Source organism: Ictidomys tridecemlineatus, chromosome 1 (assembly GCF_052094955.1).
Source record: "Ictidomys tridecemlineatus isolate mIctTri1 chromosome 1, mIctTri1.hap1, whole genome shotgun sequence".
In the NCBI taxonomy this organism is placed as follows: Eukaryota; Metazoa; Chordata; class Mammalia; order Rodentia; family Sciuridae; genus Ictidomys; species Ictidomys tridecemlineatus.
In genome coordinates, this window is record NC_135477.1 from 254471720 (window position 1) to 254495224 (window position 23505).

At 45.2% G+C, this 23505-nt stretch overlaps 1 protein-coding gene across 11 annotated transcripts in view; it reads right to left on the reverse strand.

Annotated features, from left to right (window-relative positions):
* Positions 1-694: 694 nt before the first annotated feature.
* The window catches only part of Ankrd33b (ankyrin repeat domain 33B), a 255262-nt gene continuing 232451 nt past the window's right edge, over positions 695-23505 (reverse strand). For 4 of the 11 annotated variants that reach the window (XR_013424401.1, XR_013424365.1, XR_013424362.1 and 1 more), the window contains 6 exons: positions 18834-23415; positions 12888-13031; positions 12018-12139; positions 5666-5783; positions 1878-3858; positions 695-1763 (listed from right to left, as the gene is read on the reverse strand). The gene's annotated coding sequence lies outside the window, so the exon portion shown is untranslated. The remainder of the gene's footprint in view (positions 1764-1877; positions 3859-5665; positions 5784-12017; positions 12140-12887; positions 13032-18833; positions 23416-23505) is intronic. The other 7 variants (XR_013424379.1, XR_013424373.1, XR_013424369.1 and 4 more) reach the window with 7 other exon arrangements.

The window sequence follows — 23505 nt, forward strand, 5'->3', positions numbered from 1 at the left end:
AGAAAGCCAGGATGCTGCTAAATATCCAAGAATGCATAGAACAACCCTCCACCAATATCAAATGACAACAGAAACCTTGGCCTACAGCCAGGAGAGATGTGTTTCACGGCTGTGCCCAGGGACTTCTTAACCTGGACACAGCTCAGGGCAGGAGGAGGCTCTGCACAAACTTTGGCTTCCTGTCCACTTGACCTTGCATGCTATGGCCACTGGAGCCCATTTTCAAGGAATTTGTTTATATTCCACATTAGTTAGTTAATCTGCTCTTATCAAAATAAGTCAGATATGAGGAAGGGCTAAAACTATGAGAAAACAGAAATCCTGAGAGACCAGGGATGGAATAAGAGAGAGTAAAAGAGAGTAAAAGTCCATAAACTCAGCAGGTGTACTATAGTTGTGCAAGACTATTAACCCGTGGAAAATTAATTCTAGTTTTCATTCAACAGTAGCAACTGACATTTAAAAAAAAAAACAAAAAACACTCAAGTAATTTTGAACAGCACCCTCCTGGCCAATGCCAACCAGTTGACTATCTGGGGAAGGCACTGTCAATCACCACGCCTGGGAAGCAGAAAAACAGTAATTTCAGAGAGCTTGCAAATCACCCAAACAGCAGCCTGTTTTCTGTTCTTTATTATTTTTTTTTTCCATTTCAAAGCATTCAAGAATCAGCTCTACGGAAAGCACTCCTCTGGAAATTTGAAGATAGAGGTTTATTAGTTCTCTTCAGACCAGAAGAGGGGAAATAAGGCAGGGGCCACAAAGCAATGAGGTGTGCGCTTCCCTCACGCCATGCCTAATGAATGGAATAGTCAGACGGATCAACCCAGCTGCGGAGGGAGAAGGAGCTGCACAGACTTGATTTGCAGGCGCTAAGTGACGGGTGCCATGCAGGCGGTAAGTGATGGGTGCCAGAGTCGAGAAAGGGTCCTGACTCCTCAATCAAGAAAAGCACCTGTCTTTAGAGAGAACGGGGATGTGTGTTAATATCAGCCCAACTTGGCGCTCCCATGACTGGGCCTTTGCCTCTTAACAACCGCAGACATCCAGTGTCCCTGGGGAAGAGACCAGCCCTGCGGGACCCACCGGATCCAAAGGTGTGAATGGGAGCAGACGAAGATTTTCTGAAGAGCACACCTTTGAGATCTGGATTAGAAAGGGAACCACTTCCTATGAGGAAATCTTTAAAGACGAGTCAAAACTGCAGGGTCCTGTCTTCCATTTCCACAGCAGAATGCATCTGAGGAAGGACGGTCAGTGAGAAAGTTCCAGTGCCTGGGTTCTCTCCGCGTCCCTTGGCTTGCTGTCAGTCTCCAGGGCTTCCCTTCTCACTCCATTTCCCGGGAGTCCTTCTGCTCTTGAGACCACAAGAGAAGGAGCAATTGAAGGTCATTTAATGATGGAGTTAAATGATGCTCACCCTTATAGCCGTCCGGGGGCACAGATCTGTAGAAGCAGCTCTCAGCACTTTGCTCTGTCCTGTCTCCTCTGCACTTACTCTGGGTGTCTTGGAGGTGAGAAGAAACAGGAACCAGAATGCCGGAACTTTTGTTTTGTTTTGTTTCTATTTTATTTTTAATCTAAAAAATTAAAATTGTCTGTATTTCTGGTGTATTTTGATACGGTTACCCATAGTTGAACAGCTAAATCAAATAAATGAATGAATATAGGCATTACCTCACATGCTTTTTTGTGTTCGAAACACTTACAATCTAGTCGTCTTGTGCCAGTTCATCCAGGGGGGGCAGGGGGCTGAGTCTTCTCTGTGGGAGACAGGAGATTTAGGAAGGGAATGAAAGACAATGAGTGTTCAGTCTTAAGGCAGATAAGAAAATTCCCGGGAGAGGCCCTCCCTGACCTTGGAATGGAAGAAATACCTAAGATCAGAGGGACCTTGATTCTGAGTATCCTATAAGGCCTCTGAGCATGTCCGAGTGCCAGTCTTGGGGGTGTCATTTCTGAGCTCCAACAGCACCACAAGGGCAGCCTGGTGCAGAGCACAGGATTGGAGGCCTGCAGCAGTTCCAGTCCCAGCCCCACCTGCTCCTGGCTGTGCAATTATTAAGCAAAAAATTTCACAGGGGTAAGACGGAGTGTTAAGGGACCCACAGTGGAGCTGACCGTAGGGCAAGGAGGTGGGGCTTAACTTGTAAATCAGTAAGTACAAGGAGACTTACAGGAAAGGGGGGAACAGGGGTCAGTGGGTGGAAAATAACTGAGGAGGAACATCCAAACTAAGGGATTGGACAGGACTGTGGCTGAGGGCCAGGTGGCTGGTAAGATGTTGAGGGTAGGGGATGGGGGATCAGATATCAAGGGTGGGGACTTTCATTAACTGACCCAGCGGAATTCTTAATTAAAACCTGACTCAGTGGACCAGGACAGGACCCTGAGGGATTGAAAGCCTAATTAAAGCTGGATCAAGGGTAGGGTCTTTGTCATTTAAAAGAAATACTAGTTTGGATCTTGAATGTTAAAGACTCTGTGTTAAAGACTTGGTCCCCAGCCTGTGGCACTATAGGGGGTAGTGGAACCTTTATGGGGTGGGGCCTAATGGGAGGAAGTTGGGTCATTGGGGACATGCTCTTAAAGGGAATATTTGACCCTGGCCCCTCCTCTTCTCTCATCTCTCCTTTCCCCAACACCCTGCCTTCCCTACTTCCATGAGGTAAACAGCCCTCCTCCATCACATGCTTCTATAATGACGTAATGTGCCACCACCAAAGCACACGGTCAAACAGCCATGAACAAAATTTATGAAACTTTGAGCCAAAATAAAACTTTCCTCCTTTTAAGTTTATTATCTCAGGTATTTTGACACAGTAATGGAAAAATGGCACAAAAGAAAATCAAAATGGAGTAGCAATGGTTCGGGGCACTTAAAATAGAGTTATAAGGCATTTGTTAAATCTGGTCTAGGACAATGTCTGCAGCTGACCTTTGAGCCGTGTTCCAGGCACACATATACACATGTGTTATTCACAGATCTTCAAACTGGACCAAAGAGCAGTTTTCTGAAACATTGTGTATTAACTTCTGCTGACCTTCTGTACAAGGAGCTTTTCCCCAGACCACACAGCAACTGAGAGCACACACAATCCCTTTCTTTAAAGACAGCTTAATCCATACAATCATAGCTCCTGACCAACAAGTGACATAACCTCAGAACCCCCTTGAGGTTTAAAGCTGCAAATACAGCCACTGTTTTGTAAAATCTTGGAGGACCTTTTCAAAATTGCTTGAATCTGTGTTTTCCCAGACTGCAATCCTAATTAGACCCAAATGAATGTGATACTCTTTGCTGTTGACGAGACTGATCTTATTCTTGGTTGACAGTCATAAGACACTTATCTTCTCTGAGTCTTCTCCACCAACCCATGGGAATCATACCTGTTTTATAAGGACTGCTGCAAGGATTCACGTGAGAAAGTGCTTGTGAAGTATGGGGCATGGTGGCCATGACCTGTCGGGGTCCAGAGAGGTTCTCTTCTTCCCTTTCTTGCAGAATCTCTCCTTGAAACAAAGATGTTTTCCTCAGGGTAGGTCCACTCCCACCCTCAGTTTATCCCACTCCAGAAACTCCCTTCATATGTCTTAGGTAACTGAGGACCAGACAAACATTCCTGCCCCCATGGAAATCCTCGCTGAGGAACTGAAGCCGTCCTTGACACACCTCAAGGGGCACCGCGGGCACTCTGTGCTGAGTCTGTAGCTGAAGATCATGAACAGCCAGGTCTGCCTCAAAACTGGGACTCCAGGTTGCACATTCCCCTCAGTACGAAAATCTAGGGCTGGGATGCAGCCGAGGAGCAGAGCACTTGCCGGGCATTCGCAAAGCCCTGGGTTCAACCCTCAGTACTGCAAAAACACATAACAAAAAGAGATCATGAAACCAATGTGAAAATCTGAAACTGGAAATTTCCAAAATCCGAAACTTTTTGGACGTCCACATGACACCGCAGTGGAAATTTCCATACCAGACCTCGTGTTATGTCACAGTCAAAACATAGGTACACTAAAAATATGGTATAAAATTACATTCAGGCTATGTATGTCAGACATAAGTGAATCTGGTGCAACCTGTCCCCAGAATTCTCTGTATGTGTGTGCACATATTCCAAAATACCCCTCAAAATTCCAAATCCAATACACCTATGTATTTCTGGTTAGGAACACTCAGCCTGCAGGGCATCTCACTAGCACATATTTGGCACTATTTGGGGAACTTCTTGGCTGGCAGGAGGTGCATGGCATCTGTTGCCTGGGCTATGATTGGGTCTGGGCCAGGATCAGGGAGGAGGCCCCAGCCCCAAGGCTGTATGAAGAAGCAGGAGCTGAGGGCTCTTGGGCTCCTAAACCCAAGCATAACCCTTGACCTCCATCAACCTTTGGGACCGGCAGCCAGCTCTGTGGGCTCTCTTCATTCACAGGCCCACTCTCCTCTTGGCAGACCTGTTCTCAGCAATACTTCCTGGGCCGGGCATTCGGTCCGGGAAGATGGAGATGTGATGTCAAGGGTGGGTTCCTCACGGGATTAAACATCTCCCTTCTCAGAGAAAACTGGGGGAACTGAAGCCTTGGGCCACTGGATCTCGAGTTCTGAGTTTTTGTCATCAGGAATGCATGATGCCATACAATTTGGGACCTAAGGGATATCCAGGCAGGAAGGATTGATGTGTTCCTTGGAATGTGCCTGTAGCAAGTGGCAAACCCATCATTAGCAGATGGGTGACTGTGCCTGATTCAAGTCACCCACAAAACCAGACCATGGGCTTTATTTTTACACTGCATACTCCTTAGAAGTCACCAAAAAAGAAGCAGCGAAGGCTGAGTTGGCAATATTTACTTTCTCAACTTTTCAAGTCTGGGGAAGTGTTTTTAAATAGGGAGGAAAAACCTACAGATCACTCCTTCCATTCTGCTAGAAACCTTGGGGAAGCTAAGTGGAGCATATCTGTCAAGACCCAAGGACAGAACTCCAAAATCATCTGTCTGGAATCCGTGACAAAAATCCCCCAAATGACTGGAATGTCTTCCCACATTTGTCTCACTTCACCTGTGCTGAGGGCCAGATGCTGAGGGCCATTACCAAGTAGGAATGACGCATCGAAATTTCCTTGCCAAGCGTACCCCATGCTGCTTAGAGGACATTGATGGGACATTGCATGCATGCTTTAATAAGGTGACCTTGCTCAAGGACCAAGGCGGATCCGGGTTTAGAGCTGATCAGGTTTGAGGAAGTAACCGGCTCCTTGAGTTTAAGGCGTTGCCAGTTTAAGATAATGGGTTTTAGGGAAGTTAGAGGTTGAAGATTATTGCTGGGATTAGGGTGTTCCTGCTGCTTGTTCCCGTTGAGTTCTCGTGAGATTAAAATGGGATTTGGAGAGAGCCTCGTGGAGTAGGTGATTGGTGCGGGCAGACGGCCCTGGACCTGTGTGGAGGCGGTGTGAGAGCGGGAATAAAGAATTGCTCTTTGAACCTACGAAGGTGTGTGGTGCCTCCTGATTCTTCTGGGGCCAAGCTGAGACCTTGGCACACCTGCAACGTAACGGCTCTTCCCTACGCGCCAGCCAGCGCAAGCATGAATCATGACATCCACTGAGGGCTCGTTGCACTGGTCTGGTTTAACTAACATCTGTCCCCCCCTGTAGGTGCTCTGACTTACCTATGCAGACAGCGTGTCTTTGAGCAGCCCCGAGGGGCTGGTCTGTGTCCCTCCTCTTCCAACAGCTTCTTTGGTTGAAGGCTTGTTCTGTGATTCAAGGACCGGGTCAGTCATAGCTCTTCCATTTTCAATTAAAACAAAACAGACCAAAAAAAAAAGTCTGACTCAGAACTGATTTTCCTCCTCATCCTGCACTCCCTCGCTATTCCCATGAAAGGGTGTCTTTTCCAGTTCAAACAGAAAAAGGAAGTTCTCAATAAGCAGACCCCAACTCTGGGGCACAGGAGCACCAGGCACCCAGAATGTGCCTGAGGGACGGAAGGCAGGGTGCAGTCTGACCCCCAGTGACCATGAGCCCTGCCTGTGCTTCTCAGACCCCGGGGCCCGCACTCCTGGGGCCCTGCACTCCCTGCCCCCCCCCCCCCGCCCACTCTTTCCTTCGTCCTCCATGAAATATTTATGGAGCAACTGCTTTGAGTAAGAGAGGCGCTTTGACCCCCTGCATATCTGGGTCTCTAGCTTGCGAGATAAGACAAGCATCCATGAAATATTTAGTAATGATACCAAGGCCAGAACCAGCAATTCAGGAAAAAATAGGAGCTGTAGGAGTGAGCAAGAGCCGTGAGGGATGATGTGGTCAGGAGAGGTTTCTAGAAGATGTCAGGTGTCGGGAGTAATCCCGAGCAGGGAGAGGATGTCCCAAGAGAGGTGTCAGAACCGACCAAGGGGAGGGAGAGCAGATGGGGCTTTGAGAACTGCAGGGAAGCATAGATTGAGCAGCCAGGGAGAAATACCCTGAGACAGAACAGGAAGAAGAATGTGATAGAAATGGACCAACCCCTGGAGGGGCCCCGACTCCACCAGGCCACCCCTGAAGCCATCCCAGGGTGTGCCACCCAAAAGCTTTGATTGCCTCCTTGAAGTGGCACCCCCTCTCCACATAAAAGTCTTAACTGGGCTTCTCCAGAAATCTCCACCATGGCTGATTTTAGCACTGTCAGCGAAAGAGTCTCTGAAAAAGAGTTCAATAGATAGATAAACTTCCTATTTTCATGTCGCTCTGTTTTACTTGGACACTGGCCAAGAAGATACCAGGACTCCAGGTGCTGGACACCCCCTTACTAGTTTTCACAAACATATCCAGTATAGTACTTTGAAGAAATGTGCAAACAAGGCCTCTGGGCTTGAGCTGGACTTCACAGAGATGTCTACATTTCTAAGATAATTTACAACTGGACTCCATGGTAACAGCTGGCAGGGGGAGGAAAGAAAGGGAAGAAGAGGCTCTCCCCTTCTCAGGTGTTGTCCTTGAAGGGTTAACTTGTCCAGAACAGTGAGAGAAAAGGCTGCTTTTATGTGAACTTCTGCAGACTGTGAACTTCTGAGCCCCTCCCCTTACACACTGGGTATAAAACTCTGAAACTCCCTGGACTCGGGGTTCAGGGGATTGATTGATTACAGCAAAAGCTGTGCCCTCTGAACCCAGCTGCAACAAATAAAACTGTTTCCTACTTTCTTCCGTGTCTTGCCTCATCTGTCCCTACAACATCCTTTCCCTGTAAAACCTGGAAAGAAGGAGAGGAGATTTGCTTAGCACTTTGTCCATGGACGGGCACAAGCGAATATACTCAAACTACTCTCAAGGCTTATTCTGATGAAAACACAGTTAAGGGACTGGTAATGGAGCTGAGTGGTACAGTGCTTTGCTGGCCTGCCCAGAGCCCAGGGTTCCATCCTCAGCACAGGGTTGGGGGAAAAAAAAAAGTTATCCCAATGGTATCGATTTGCTCCAATCATGCAGATGTCAGAAAGGTTGAAAGGCTCCCTCTGATAAATGGTGCTGGGTAAACTAAGTAGTCACTTTAAAAACAAATCTTGTTCCCCCACATCATAGACAATAATTATTTCCAGGTGAGTTTACACCTAGGAGATGGCATAAGAGAATATTCACCTGACTTTAGAATTGACAAAAATTTCATAAAATATCCATAAAGGACCAAAAGGGACATTGACTACAAAGAAAAGTTTTGATAAACTGATTAAAAATCAAGAAGCTTTGTTCATTTGAAAGCACTGTTAAGAGAGTGAATGGGAATCCAGAGAGAGGGAGGATATTTTCAATGCACACATCTTCATCCCCGTCAACTCGGCAGATGTAACACAGTCCCATACATCGGGAGGTTTATACACAATAGAAATCTATTTCCCTCAATTCTAAAAGCTGGGGATCCAAGATGCAGGTACCTGAAGTTTCAAATCTGGCATAAAGGTCAGCAAATTGCCTTCTCACTATAACCTCCTATGGCAAAGAGCAGAGAGAGAGAGCTCTTGGGGTGTCCTTAACAAAGGCCCTAATTTCAGATCCACCTTCACTACTTAATTCCCTCCTAATTTTATCATAAAGGAGGCTAGGACTTCAACATCTGCATCTGGGAAGGACACATTCCGTACACTGCAATCTGAATTGCAATGTGAAGGGGTTGTATCTAGAATATGCAAAGAATTCTTCAAATCAATAAGGACAAGTAACCAACAGAAAAATACGTGACTGGGCAGCTCACTCAGAGGATAACCAAGTGGCTATCCAAGGAGTCATCCAACTCATCAGTGATCAGGGAAATGCAAATGGAAACTACAGTGAAATACTATTCCACACCTAGAATGGCTAACATGGAGAATTCTGATAGCATCATGCTCCAGCAAACATGTGGAGAAAGTGGAACTCTCCAACAGTGCTGGCGGGGAGTATGCTTATCCAAACAATTTCAAGAGCTATTTGGCAAGATCTTCTAAAGCTGACCGTACACAAACATGACCCAGCAGTTTTACTCCAGCTTGATTCATAAAAGCCCCAAACAGGAAACAATGAAATTGCTACAGGAGAAAAAATAAATTGTAGTGTATTTATACCATGGAATGGAAATCACCAAAAACAAACTGCCAGTATACAATATTTTGGAAAAGAAATATTCGTATAACGACGATTTACATTGTAGCAAAAACTTGAATCCTGAAAACAATCTACATACTCCTGTTTTTAAACAGGAGAGTTTACATACATTGTGGCACATCCCTTCAACAGAAAACCAAACAAGAGTTTTGGAAAATGAGATAAAAGTGGATGCACTGATAGAGGAACCCTCAAGATCAAGTAACTGAACAGTTCAAGTGTGCGAGAGCAGGCACAGCATTTTCCACGTGTGTTAAAAGTGTGGGCCACGTGTGGGACACAGTCCAGAGGGACACGCAGGAAAGAGGTAACTGGTTGGCTCCAGGGAAGCATCTGGACTGGAAGAGGGTGACCAGCTCTCTGCTCTGTGTAGGGCTGGGGGCTCTAGTGACACCGGGTATTTGGCAGCTGCAGGTACCTGAAGGTACCTGCAGGCACCCAGTGCTCACCATGGCCAGCTCCTGCTAGATCCTGCCCCTCAGGTTTCACCAGGGAGTTTCTTGGTATGCTCCAACTCCTTCCCCAACTGACATTTAGTGGACTCTGGACCAGAAAGTTTTGGAATTCAGGGACTGAATTCTGTTGCTGAATACAATTTCTGTGCTTGGGAAACCACCCTATACAGGTCCATAAATCAACACCCACAATTCAAACCTGGGCCAGTGTCCATGATGGGGGCAAAGGTGAGTTTTAATGAGGCTGTTTTTTAACATCAACTAAAATCACCTCTGTGTTCAAACTGAGATCTCCTTGGTTTATTATCATTTTTACTCAACATTCTCGAAAAATAGTGGCAATTTCCAAGTGTGCATGAATTGCGCTATTGGACTTTCCTGCAACGACTCTTAATTCGATGGTGTGACCATTTTGAGGAGGACTTAAACTGTCCAGTTGGCGGCACTAACTGTAACTGATCTTTTGCCCTAATGTAAAATTATCCAGAGATGGAATACCTGCACAGTTCATTCAAAACATGGTCTCAGGGGCAGTGAGGCAGATGTGTAAACACCCCAGGAGTTCTCAATTTCATTTGCAAAATATTCCTTTCAAAGCACCAGTTTTTGACTTGTGCTTTTAAAAAATGGAATCTAGGAAAAAGAGAAGCTTAAAAAGTCAGACTTTCTATTGATGGGTTTTTATGGTTTCTGGGAGATTAATTTATTTCCCTTTCTCTCCCTCTCCCCTCCCCCTCCCCCTCCCCCCCCCCACCTTCTCGCCTGGGAATTTAAGTGATTGGAAATTTCTCCCTATAGAGCAAGCATGTGTGACTCTCTGGAGCGTCTCCTTCCAGAAAGGCTCGGTTCTTGTGTAGCACAAAAAGTAGGAGGTGTGCCTAAAAGGGGATCAGAAGAAAAATTTGCAAAAAAAAAAAAAAAAAATTCACTCCACCAATAATTCTCTTCTGATATTCTCCATGAGGACTGGAAAGTGCATTTGGCAATGTCTGTGCAAGAGTTTTAATTTCAGCTCAGCTTCTAAAACCGTCAGCACATCACACGGTGAACAAAGCTCCTTCTGCAGCCTTTCATCATCCAAGTCTTTACTGTTCTTGCCTCCAGCCCAAAAAAGCAAGACTCACCCTATATCTCTAAACAGGGACACATAAAATAATCCGTTTGTTCAGATACCCATCTCCGACTGCAGACCAGGTTGAATGAGAGCAGGAAGGAAGGAGGCGAGACCACAGCCACAGCCCCGTGTCCTGGCCTTGTGAGGTCGGTGCACCCAACACACCGGCACTTCCTCCTGCATCTCTGACCAAGACTGCGCTTTTCCAATAGTTTCGAAAACTAGAAGGTCACACAAAACAAGAGGACCCTTCTGGTCCAGCGCGGCTGGACTCTGCTGCCCGGTTTCCTCGATGCCCCCGTTGCTCTTGGTGGTCCCCCTGTCCTCACCACCACATCCACGCGTGCAGATTTCTCTCTACAGTGGACTTGAGGAATATGTAGCTCTTCCGAGGCAGATTTTTTAACATCCCATTGTCTCCTGAAGTGTTCCCTTCCCTGTTCCCAGAACTCAGGTCTTTGTTTGGCCAAGTTTGCCTGATGATAATGAAATGATGTTTACCTTTTATTAAGTTCTTATTATGTGCTGCTTTCCCTGCTAGAGAACTCTCTTTCCTTCCTACCACCCAGCATGAGAGGCCTAATTATCTCCTGTTTTGCATCTGAGAAAACTGAGATTCATGGGATTAAACTAGCCCAAAGTAAGAGAGGCTCCCATGGAAGGGCCGGATGCACTTTCTCCTGAAACTGGGAGCCTTTGACCCTCCATCAGGGAAGTCACAGTGCAGAATGGCTTTTATGGAAGGGTTTTTGCAGGGTTTCAACCGCCAACTGATTTTTTTTATTTTCACAGAATTTTTATAAATTTGCTTCTGAATCTACACGGAACCTCACACAAAGTATAAAACTCTAGCCAAATTTAAGTTAGTGAGCAAAGAAGAAAGTGTGTGTGTGGGGGGGGGTGGCGTGACTATGGAAGAATTGATACTTTAAACCCTGGAGAATTCCATGGCCTAGGTGTCTACTCATCTTACCCTAAAATAGATGGCTGATTCTGTTTTTATTCCTCCAAATTAACTGCATACAAGAAAGTCACACCATTGAAGGTTTTCCTGTCTCTATAGCAAAGGTGTCAAATTATCCCAGGACCCACTGTGTGTGGTTGCTGAGCCTGGGGCCACAGGACACCAGCCAAGGAGAGTTCAGTAGCCCATGGCCAGCCTGCCCACCTTCTCTCCACCCATGTGGTGGAAGTCTCCAGAGAAGCCTTGGGAAAGATACTTGATGAAACTGCCTTCGTACCCTCTTCCTTTGCCTGGAACATCTGGCTGAGGCTGGGTTTCCCAAAAGGAGCCTTGAGCTTGGAGCAAGGGTTTGGGCACCAGTGGTTCCTTCAGGAAGGTGGGTGGGGTGAGCAAAGGGGCACTCCCAGGTGAACCTCAGGCTCCGCTTGACCCTGGGCTCTGGGTGCACCTTACATGCCGGGGCTTATCACAGCTTGGAGCAAAGGAGACCTGCCCAGGTGTGTGTTAGTGACACATGCTTTGGTTACTGGTAACCCAAGTACAAAATCTCCCCTCTTAGGCTCTTTCTGTACCTGTAACAGCCTTCTGAGAGCAGCAGTTGCCATTATCACTTTAATGACTCTTCTTCCAAGAGCCAGCCAGGCTCCCTGCTTGCAAGTTGAATCCCAGGGAACAGATTTGAATCTGCACCTCTCCGAGACCCTAATTATCCCCAGGGAGGCAATAGAAGGGAGCCCACTAGCTGTGAATTACTAATGTAGCGCTAAATGATTCCCCGCCATAGCAAAGTGTTGCCAAGTGGTTCTTCTGGAAATGCAGAAGAGAATCATGTGAAAAATTCCCAGAAAGCCTGATTTCAAATAACTCACAGCATTTGGAAAAACAGCACATCATCCATCAAGAGCCTTGGGAAGAGGCCTTTCCTCATTGTCAAGATAATTAGCTAGCAGCCATATCTGCTGTGGGTACACTCTGTGGATGTTGGGGTTTACTGAAAAACAAAAACACCAAAGATGAAAGCAAGGGTGTGGTCCAGAAGATGGTCTGCCTCTCACCCCACAGGTGGGGCCCATGTCTCTGATGTTCAAAGTCGAGACACATTTAACAACTAATGCTGGCCTTTGAAGAAGTTCTCTTTTCAACTTTATCAGGCAAGTCCACAGACGTGTTTTACAAGGCCCATAGACCAAAAGAAACAAAGAGGAAAAGAAAAGGAAGAGGAGATCAATCCTACTGCTGTGAGAGAATCCAGGTCAATTTTATAGATTCACCCCCACAGGAAATCCACAGAAGTACGAAATGTGAGAGACATCGGTTAAAAGAAAAATCATACCGAGTATCAAAATAAGTTAAAATGCTATATATTTACAGTTCAATAAATGGAACATATCCCAGGTCTTTACCAAAATCAATTTCTGTGGCATCTCAAAGAAGCTTCTGTGGAATTCCAGTAATGCTTTAGAAAAAAATCCTATACAACCATGCTTCTAAGGAAAGAAGCAAGGCCTGGAGGCCAAAATCTCCACTTTGCTCCCCAAGATTCCAATCAGTTTTACTTGAACAAGCTATTTCATTCAGTTCACACTGATGAACCTTCACCCAATCACTAGAAGCTTTGTGGTCTGGGATACAGGTTTTAATTGTCTTCATAATGTACTTGGAGAGACACCAGGGAAATTGTGCACAAAAGGCCTCTTGTACCGGGTGCTGATAAAACAAAGATTTTGAGCAGCATGTACCTTGGGAATCTCCACTCCAATGGGCTGCCTTCTGTCTCCTCTTTTCTGTGAGACCGTGTTTCTCACTGTTTTCCTTTTCTGTCAATATTTATGTAGATGTCAACCTACCCCTTCCCTCTCTGTAAGTGTTGCTTTTCTTCAGGGCTGTTACGTAAAAACAAAGGTTCAGTCAAAACTCATATTTTTTATCTTATCTCTATTTGCAGGACTTGGGTGCAAACTTTATGGGAGTGTCAAAGAGCTCAGTAATCAAGACAAATGATGTCTCGAGGCAATGTTTTGCAAACTCAAAATGAATGTGAACAAAAGAACTCAGGATGAATAAAATATCAAAATTTTAATATCTCATCCCTGATAGGGGCTCTGCAGTGGTCATACGTCCTCATTAGTACTTCCCCGAACGTGATAGGTTTATGTCTCTGGCTCCCACGTGGGCATGGTGGGGCCAGGGAACTAGTTCTGATCACTAGAGTCCAAAGGAGCATGCGGTTGCCAGTTCAAGACCTTCCTGAGAGCTCGTCTTCTCTCATCTCCCAGCAACTGCCAAACGACTGGACCAATAACACTGCCCTGGGAGGCCCCAGAAAGATTCGGTTGAGCAGACCCTCCCCGCCCCCCCAAAAAAGGGCATGTAGAATGAGCAAGGAATGAACTTATTTGAAGGCACTAAGGTTCTGAAGATGCTTGTTACCGCAGCTGATGGAGGCTCATGACCCATACAGACTACAAACAAGTTTGCACTAGGCAAGTAAGTGCTCTATTCTTCAGCTGAGAGAAACCAAGCTGTGCCCACCAGCCAGTGCAGTCTTGCCTTATTGCCTAAAAGAAAACTGCTTCTTCTACCCTTCCCTGCTCTCCTGCAGATTTCAGTCTTAAGACTGAGGGCTTTGTAGATAGACAAATGTAAATTTGAAAACCCCGTTTCACCTCTTACAAGCACCCTGGATTTAAGGCATCTCATGAGCAAAACCCTTAGTTGCCAGATCTATAAAATAAGGCTAGGTATACCTCCCACGCAGAGTTGCTAGAGAATTAAATGAGATAACACATGAAAACACCTGGAACACAGGCGATAATGCACTTTAATCCAGTTGTGCACCTGACATGCTCATTAAAAAGCAAATAACTGCATCACCCCCAACCCAACTCAGCAGGTCCGTGCCCAAGTCTGCGTTTTCACAGCGCCCCCTGGTGGTTTTCCAACAGAACCACCTTAATAAGCCCTGGGTTCCTATGTGTGAATTTATTTTCTTTGCTTAGAAACACTGGGATAAGGTTACTCTCAAGTCAGTTTGCAACAACCCAGAAAAGCAAAAGAAAAAAATCTAGGTATATTTGAAAAGAAAGTGTTCCTTACCAGTCTTAACACATTCAGACTGAAGAGAGTTTTCAACTGTGGTTAGAATGTTGTGCCCCCCCTAAAATTCATATGGAGCATTGAGAACTGATCAGAGGCCTTCCTGAATGGGGTCAGTCCCCTTATAAAAGAGGCCTGAGACCCCTGGGTCCTTCCATGTGAGACATGTGGGACAGACACAGTAAGAAGCACCATCTATAAACCAGGAAGCAACCCTTGCCAGACTCCAAATTCACCAGTTCATCTTGGACCACCCAGCCTCCAGAGCTGTGAGAGGACAGTTTCCATTGTTCATAAGCCATCTGGTCTCTGGCACTTTGTTATAGTAGATTGAACTGACTGCATCATTTAGAGATCGTGGGGATAAGCAAACTTTATGGTTTTCTTGAGTATAAAAATCTTACTTGCTTCATCCTCACGTGGGCAAAGACATCCACAGGCTGAAGGTGAAAGGATGGGAGAAAACTTATCACTCATATGAACTGAGTAAACAAGCAGGGGTTTCCATTCTCATCTCAGATAAAGTAGACTTCAAACCAAAGTTAATCAGAGAGACAAAGAATGACATTTCATACTTCTTAAGGGAAATATATATAAACAGGACATAACAATTATAAATATTTATGCCCAATGGACCATCTATGTACATCAAGAAAATCTTTCTCAATTTTGAGAGTCAAATAGACCAGAATACAATAATGCTGGGTGACTTTAACACACCTCTTTCACTACTGGACAGATTTTCCAAACAAAAACTAAATAAGGAAACTAGAACTAAATAATACAATCAATAATTTAGACTTAACAGTCATAAATGGAATATTTCATCCATCAATGAGCTAATACACTTTCTTCTCAGTCAGCAGCACATGGCTCCTTCTCTAAAATAGACCTTATCTTATGCCACAAAGCAACTCTTAGTAAATACAAAAATAACAGAGATAATATCCTACATTCTATCAGACCACAATGGAATGAAATTAGAAATCAATGATAAAATAAAAAATAGAAGCTACTGTAACAAATGGAGACTAAATGATACACAATTGAATAATGAATGGATAGTCAAGGATGAAATAAAAATATTCTTAAAGGTAAATGAGAATACTGATACAACATATCAAAATCTCTGGGACACTATGAAGGCAGTACTAGGAGAAAATTTTATTGCATTGAGTGTATTCATTAAAAGAATAAAAAGTCAAAATAAATTATCTAATACTACATCTCAAAACCCTAGAAAAAGAAGAACAAATCAACACCAAAAACAGTAGGAGAGAGGAAATAATTAGAGCTGAAATTAATTCAATTGAAACAAAAGAAACAATTGGAAAAATTGACCAAAAAAGTTGATTCTTTGAAAAATAAATAAATAAAATGCATGAACCCCTGGCCATGCTAACAAAGAGAAACGCAAATTACTAAAATACAAGATGAAGAAGGAAATATCACAATGGAGCGTCTGAAATACAGAAGATAATTAGACACTATTTTGAAAGTTTACATTTTAATAAAATAGAAAATATCAAAGACATTGACAAATTTCTAGACACATATGGCCTACCCAAACTGAAATATGAGGTCATAGATGATTTAAACAGATCAATTTCAAGTAATGAAATAGAAAACACCATCAAACGCCTACCAACCAAGAAAACTTTCAGCCAAGTTCTATAGAACTTTCAAAGAAGAATTAACTCCAATACTCTTCAAAGTATTCCATAAAAATAGAAAAAAAGGGAACCCTTCCAAACTTATTCTATGAGGCTAATATCACCCTGATACCAAAACCAGATAAAGACACATCAAGGAAGGAAAACTTCAGACCAATATCCCTGATGATCATAGAGGCAAAAACTCCCAATAAAATTCTGGCAAATCACATACAAAAACATATTTAAAAGATAGTGCACCATGATCAAGTGGGATTCATCCCAGGGATGCAGGGTTTGTTCAACATACAGAACTCAATGAATGTAATTCATCATATTAATAGACTTAAAAACAAGAATCATATGATCATCTCATAGATGCAGAAAAAACTTTTGACAAAATACAGCACACCTTTATGTTCAAAACACTAGAAAAACTAGGGATAGTAGGAACATATCTCAACATTGTAAAAGCTATATATGCTAAACCCAAGGCCAGCATCTTTCTAAATAGAGAAAAATTGAAAACATTCCCTCTAAAAGTTGGAACAAGACAAGGATGTCCTCTTTCACCATTTCTATTCAATATCATCCTTGAAACTCTAGCCAGAGAAATTAGACAAAAGAAAGAAATTAAAGGGATGCAAATAAGTAAAGAAGAACTCAAACTATCACTATTTGCTGATGGCATGATTCTATATCTAGAAGATCCAAAAAATTCCACCAGAAAACTTCTAGAATTAATAAATGAATTTAGCAAAGTAGCAGGTTATAAAATCAACACCCCAAAATCAAACGCATTTCTATACATCAGCATTGAATCCATGAAAGGAAAACTACTGCATTCACATTAGCCTCAAAAAACAAACAAACAAACAACAATAAAAAAAAATACACCCTGGGAATCAATCCAACAAAAGAGATGAAAGACCTTTACAATGAAAACTACGGAACCCTAAAGAAAGAAACTGAAGAAAACCTCAGAAGATGGAAAGATCTTCTATGCTCCTGGAGAGGCAGAATTAATATTGTCAAAATGACCATACTGCCAAAAGCATTATACGGATTTAATGCAATTTCTATTAAAATCTCAATGACATTCTTCATAGAAAGAGAAAAAACAATTATGAAATTTATTTAGAAAGATAAAAGACCCAGAATAGCTAAAGCAATCTTTAGCAAGAAAAGCAAAGCAGGAGGTATCACAATACCAGAACTTAAACTATACTACAGAGCAATAGTAACAAAGATGGCATGGTATTGGCACCAAAATAGACTTGTAGACCAATGGTACAGAATAGAGGACACAGAAACAAACCCACATTAATACAGTTATCTCATACTAGACAAAGGTGCCAAAAACATTCACTGGAGAAAAGATAGTCTATTCAACAAAAGGTGCTGGCAAAACTGGAAATCCATATGTAGCAAAATGAAAGTAAACCTCTCTCACCCTGCACAAAAATCAACTCAAAGTGGATTAAAGACTTAGGCACTAGAACAGAGACCCTGTGCCTAATAGAAGAAAAAATAGACCCAAATCTTCACCACGTCAGCCTAGGATCTGACTTCCTTAACAAAAATCCTTAACAAAAAATTCAAGAAGTAAAATAAAAAATCAATAAATGGGATGGATTCAAATTAAAAAGCTTCTTCTCAGCAAGGGAAACAATGAAGTGAGAAGAGAGCCTTCAGATTGGGAGAAAATCTTTACCACATGCATCTCCAATAAAGCATTAATCCCTAGGACATATAAAGAAATAAAAAAAACTTAACACAGAAAAACAAATAACCCAGTCAATAAAGGGGCTAAGAAACTGAACAGACAGTTCACAGAAGAAGAAATACAATTGATCAACAAATATATGTAAAAGTGTTCAAAGTCTCTAGCAATTAGAGAAATGCAAATCAAAACGACTCTAAGACTTCATCTAACTCTTGCCAGAATGGCAATCATCAAGAATACAGGCAGCAATAAGTGTTGGTGAGGATGTGGGGGAAAAGGCACACTCATACACTGCTGGTGGGACTGCAAATTGGTGAAACCACTATGGAAAGCAGTATGGAAATTCCTCAGAAAACTGGGAATGGAATCACCATTTGACCGAACTATCCCACTACTTGGTTTATACCCAAAGGACTTGAAATCAGCATATTATAGTGATGCAGCCACATCAATGTTTATAGCAGCTCAATTCACAATAGCTAGACTATGGAACCAGCCTAGGTGCCCTTCAACAGATTCAGTAGATGAATGGATAAAGAAAATGTGGTGTATATAGTCAGTGGCATATGCTCAGCTTTAAAGAAGAGTGAAATTATGGCATTTGACAGTAAATGGTTGGAGTTGGAGAATATCATGCTAAGTGAAATAAGCCAATCCCACAAAACCAAAGGCCGAATTTGTTTTCTCTAATATGCAGATGCTAATTCACAGTAAGGCAGGGGACACTAGGGAAGATTACCTTAGATTAGGTAGAGGGAAGTGAAGGGGGAAAAGGGGAGGGGATGTGGGGATAGGAAAGATAGTAGAACAAAACAGACATTATTACTGTGTGTATATATGTGACTGCATGACCAATGTGATTCTGCAACATGTACACTCAGAAAAATGAGAAATTAATCCCTTCTATGTATGGTATATCAAAGTACATTAATGCATTCTATTGTCATGTATAATTAATTAAAACAAAAATATTTGAAGAAAAGGAAAATCTTATTTGCATTAGGAAATCCATAAAGCATGCCCACACACCTACTGGGCTGGTTTCCGACTATCTGGAGAACTGTGCTGGTATAAAACTTCCATGTCTCCATGTTGAACCAAGGAGAATGAACATTCCAATGAGTCTGAGTTACTAAGGGAAGCCCTGGCCATGTCAAATTTCTTGGTCGATATCATTTGAATCTTATTCTGATGTGGGAAATCAAACTCACCTTGAATTTCTAGAGGACAAAACTGACATCTACTTGAATCAGTCATAATCATCAGCCCAACAGGTGATGTCATCACATCTCATTGTCCATCTCAGTTGAGATGAGCTGCAGGAGGGTCTTCTCTGCTGCCTCTGATGCCCGACTTATAGAAACCATCCTTGAGCTCAATGCCTCGGGTAGCCTGTCGGCATCCCTGGGGAGCTAAGGCGGTGTCCCTCCTGGGCAACTGAGAGTCATTTGAAGGCTATGAACATGAGGCATGAAAGGTTAGGGTCCGCCCTCTTTTTCATGAAACACAATAGATATGAGGAAGGCCTGGAAGTAAACTCAGGGTTCATGACTTGCAAAAGGATGAGAATAACGTCTGTCCTAAAGGGAAAGACCACAGTAAAATCGACCCTTGCCAGCCATTTCTCAGGGCACAGGTGCCCCAGAACATCGGCAGCAGAGGCTGCCCTGCCCCACCCACCTCCTGTTCCACCATACCGCAGAGATGGGCGGAAATGACACTCCTCGGTCTCCCTGTGATGCACGTGGCCCCTGGGGTGACTCATAGGGACCCATAACAATGTTGTGGCTTAAAACACAGAATTGTACTGTCTTGTGGTTCTGGAGGCCGGAAGTCCCTGACCAATGCGTTGGCAGGCCGTGGTCCCTGGTGGACCTGTGTGGGGACGCTCCCTGTCTCTTCCAGCTGCTGTTGGTGGCCAGCTGTCTTTGGCATTTCCTAGCTGGCAGCACCCCACTCCCGTCCATCCCCACTGGGGTGTGGTGCTTTAGGGTGTCTCTGTCTTCACATGGCTGCCTTCTCGTAAGAACACTGGTCACACTAGATCAGGTCTATCCCTACATCAGGGTGACCTCCCTTAACTACACACACCTGCCTTGGCCCTATTTCTGAGACACTGGGGGACTGGGACATCTGCATAGCTTTTTCGGGGACATACAGTCCAACTCATAACAAGGTAAAGCAGAAGTTGCTGGTAAGGCTTCTCAAGAAATTCTTTAACTAGAACTGACTGACTGAACCCAAAAGAGGGGCGACTTGCACGGAGGCTTTGGCTCTGGTAGAGCTCAGCACTAGGCTGCTGTGGTGGATGCCACATCCTGTGCTTTCTGGTCCCTGGATCTGCGGTGTGGCCCTTCCAACTTGCAGCAAGGCAGGGAGGAGGTGGCTCTTCTGCACCTCCTTCACACCCACTGCTCCACCTTCTGTTACTCCAAGGATGTCACCTTGGTGGAAGGAGGGTATGTTAGGATTCAGTTCAACTGCAAGTAACAGAAACCCCACACAACGACATAAGCAAGATGGTGGGATTTTTTTAAAAGTCTCACAGAGGAGGGAAATTGCACAATCCTCAGAGATTCGGGCTCTTTCCAGTCCTACCTCTTTTTTCCCTCTCCTTACTGTAGGTTGCTAGAAATCAGTAATTACACTAATGTTCCAGGTGACACTTATTTTCCAGGCAGCAAAAAGGAGGAGGGTGCAAAGGTGAAGTGGGACACTCCCTAAGCAGATGACACCCCTTCCTTCCCTAGGGCTCTGAAGCAGGGTCATCAAATGTTTCTGCAAAAGGTTGCACAGCAAACACTGTAGGCTTTGAGGACCGTGCTGTGTCTGCACAACTGCTCCACCCTGCCAGTGCCACCAAAGGCATCTAGAGGCAGTGCACGAACAGAGGGCCATCGCTGTTGCTGTGAGTCCCCTCCAAACATCAAGAGCTGCCAGTGTGATGATAGCAGGGGTGGGGCCTCTGTGGGTGACTGGGCCACCAGGCCCTCCTCATGGGTAGGACTTATAAAAGGCTCCCTGCATCGTTGGACCAGCTGGCCCTTCTCTAAGAGCCATGTGAGGATGCAGGGCCTGTCCCCGCCTGTCCACCTTCTCCTTCACATAGCAGGCAACAGGAGACCCTCATCAGATGCCCAGTACTGGCTCCTTGAATTTCTATGATAAATGAATTTTTGGTTTTATAAATCACCCAATCTTGGGTATTTTGTTGGCATGACATGAGTTTTTTGGTTTTTTTGTTTTGGAACAGCTGTGTTCCAAATAAACCTACTTACACAAATAGGAGTGGACTGAATTGGACCTGTGGCCACAAGTCACTGACCCTCTGGTCTAGTGTTCGACCCTCTCTCATTCACACTGGTGTCCGTAAAGACCCTGGAGACATAGGAACAGCTTCTGTGCCCTCTGACCAACTAGGCCCAACTGGAAGTGATGAAAATCTTACCTGAGTTGGTGACGGTGGAGCCAGCCCTGGGCTATGGGCCCAGGCTGGTCTGAATCAAAACTAATTCCACTCTGGGAAGCTTCCCACACCCCTTCCCACTTTAAATCTTGCCCTGGGTTCTCCATTATGTATTAGATAGAATCCTTATGTCACAGATATTATTGGAATCCTGCTACACCTAGTTTTTGTGATCTCAGTCTTCCTCAAGCCATTCCAAAGCAACTAGGGAACATCAAAACCCCTTTGAAAGTAGCAGCACATGGCCCCACCATACGCACAGGGGTCAACAGAGGTCAGGGTTTGGCCATCTGTAACCCACAGACCGAATCTGGTCTGTTTGTATCAATAAAGCTTTACTGAAACCTGGCCCATGCACACACTGTTTCTGGCTGATTTTGCACTATGCTGGCCGAGTAGAGGAGTTGTGGCAGAGAGCAGATGACCAGCAAAACCTGAAGTGTTTACACTCTGGCTCTACAGAAAAAGCCCGCAGAGTCTCATCCAGGCAGCAGTCCAGGCTGAGAGATGCCAGGCTTGGTGGCAATGCCAGTCGGGGATCTGCGCCCACCACCTTGAGAAACCACTCTGTGGGCTCCTCACAGTCATCCTCGTGGGAAACCAAGGCCATCCTTCAATTCTCCCTCCTTGGAACACAAACAGCCAACGTGGAGGGCCAGTTCCCCAATGTAAACCCCCAGGGACCTCCAAAGGACCCACTAAATCAACTCTGCTTCTTGGCCCTCAGGAAACAGATCTGCCATACAGCACAGTGTCCGTCCATCTGGGCATTAGCTCCCATGTCGTTTGCTCACTTAAGAGCAGCGAGCCTGACTGGGGACGTACTGAGACACTGGAAGCCCAGAAGTCCCTGTGAGGTGGGCTGCCAGTGCTTGGCCCTCCGCTGCTCTCGCTGCGGTGCCGGGCCAGCTCAGCAGGCTAACGAAGGGGCCTCCAGGGTTCAGGGGGAGGACCCATCCGTGCTCACAGCGCAGGAGGGCCTGGAAAGCTCAGAAGAGAATCAAGATCACAGAAGAGCTGCCCAGGGTGCAGAAGTAGGGTCTTATGGGTCAGTAAAAAGGGCAGCATGATTTTGTCCTTTGACACAGCCCCCTGGGGACTCATGCCTGTGTCCTGATTGGGGGACTGTGACAAAAGCCAAGCAAAATATAAATAAGCTATTTCATCAGAATCCCCATGTGACAGTGAGAGCATACGGCAGTCACTCTTAAGGATTTCCCCTCAATGAAGGAAGCCATAAACAAGGAAAGGAGACAGATGGTCCACTCTAAGAAGTTATTTTCACTGTATAAAACAACAAGGGATCAATGTCTAGAATAAACAAAGAAGTTTTGTAAATTATTTAAAAAAAAAAAACAGTAAGTGGTTAGCAAAAGGGGCAGCAGCCAGCAAGTACACACAGAGATGCTGAAAGCTGCTGGTGTGGAGAAAAGAGCAGAACCGTGGTGGAAAACCAACCTCAGGGTGGGGCTTGGGAGGGGATACAGAGGGGGCGGGGCCTGTGAAGGAGGGAGCCGCCCCAGAACTCACGCAGCCCTGATTTAGGTTCCACTCTGGACTGTCACTCCAGGCCCAGGGGCCACGTACAAGGACGCCCACTGAGGTCTTGTCTGTGTCTCACCGAGGACGAGGCAACCTGTTATCACTGGAGAAATGGCTGCCCCCAGATGACACAGATGGCAGAGGTAGGCTGGGTTGGTGCAGGGCACGGGGAGAGGTGCCAGATGCCAGTGCGTGGCAACCAAGGGGAGCGTGCGTGCGTAGAGCTCCTCAGGGAGGTCACACTCACACACACACAGCCGCTTGCTCCAGGCACACCATCTTGCTGGGGTCCTTGGAGTCTGAGCGAGGATTCAGAGACCAGCACACACTGAGGGAGAGCTTCCTGGGGAAGGCCAGGCCAGGGGCAGAACAGGACAAGGGAAGGCGCTCAGCCAGGGTGTGGGCCTGGGGAATGCCCAGGGAGGTCTGGGGTGAAACCCAGGCCCAGTGCCCTCGCCTCAGGTGCTGGCCTTTTGTGCCCTCTATGAGACACCCAGTGGCTGGGGCCTCCCCAGAGGGCAGCTCCCTGCAGCGAGAGCTGCTGTCACCATCCAGAGGGAGGCACCTGTCTGCAGCACCACTCCAGCTGCCAGGGTCAGGACTCCACCTGGCCAAGGGGCTGGGTGGGCTCCGTTCACACCTGCAGATGCAAACACGGGTTGAACTGGTTCCAGCAGGTACCACGGAGGCCGGGAGAGGAGCGGAGAGGAGCGGGACTGCCATGAGGAGGAAACCAGAGAATGTCTAATAGAGCAGCATCTCAGACAGAGTGAGGGTGGAATGTTCTGGAAATAAGAACAGGATTAACTCACCTCTGACCTAAGCTCCCCCCGCCCTCGCAACTTATTCAAGAGAGGGAGGCCCGGGGGGCGGTG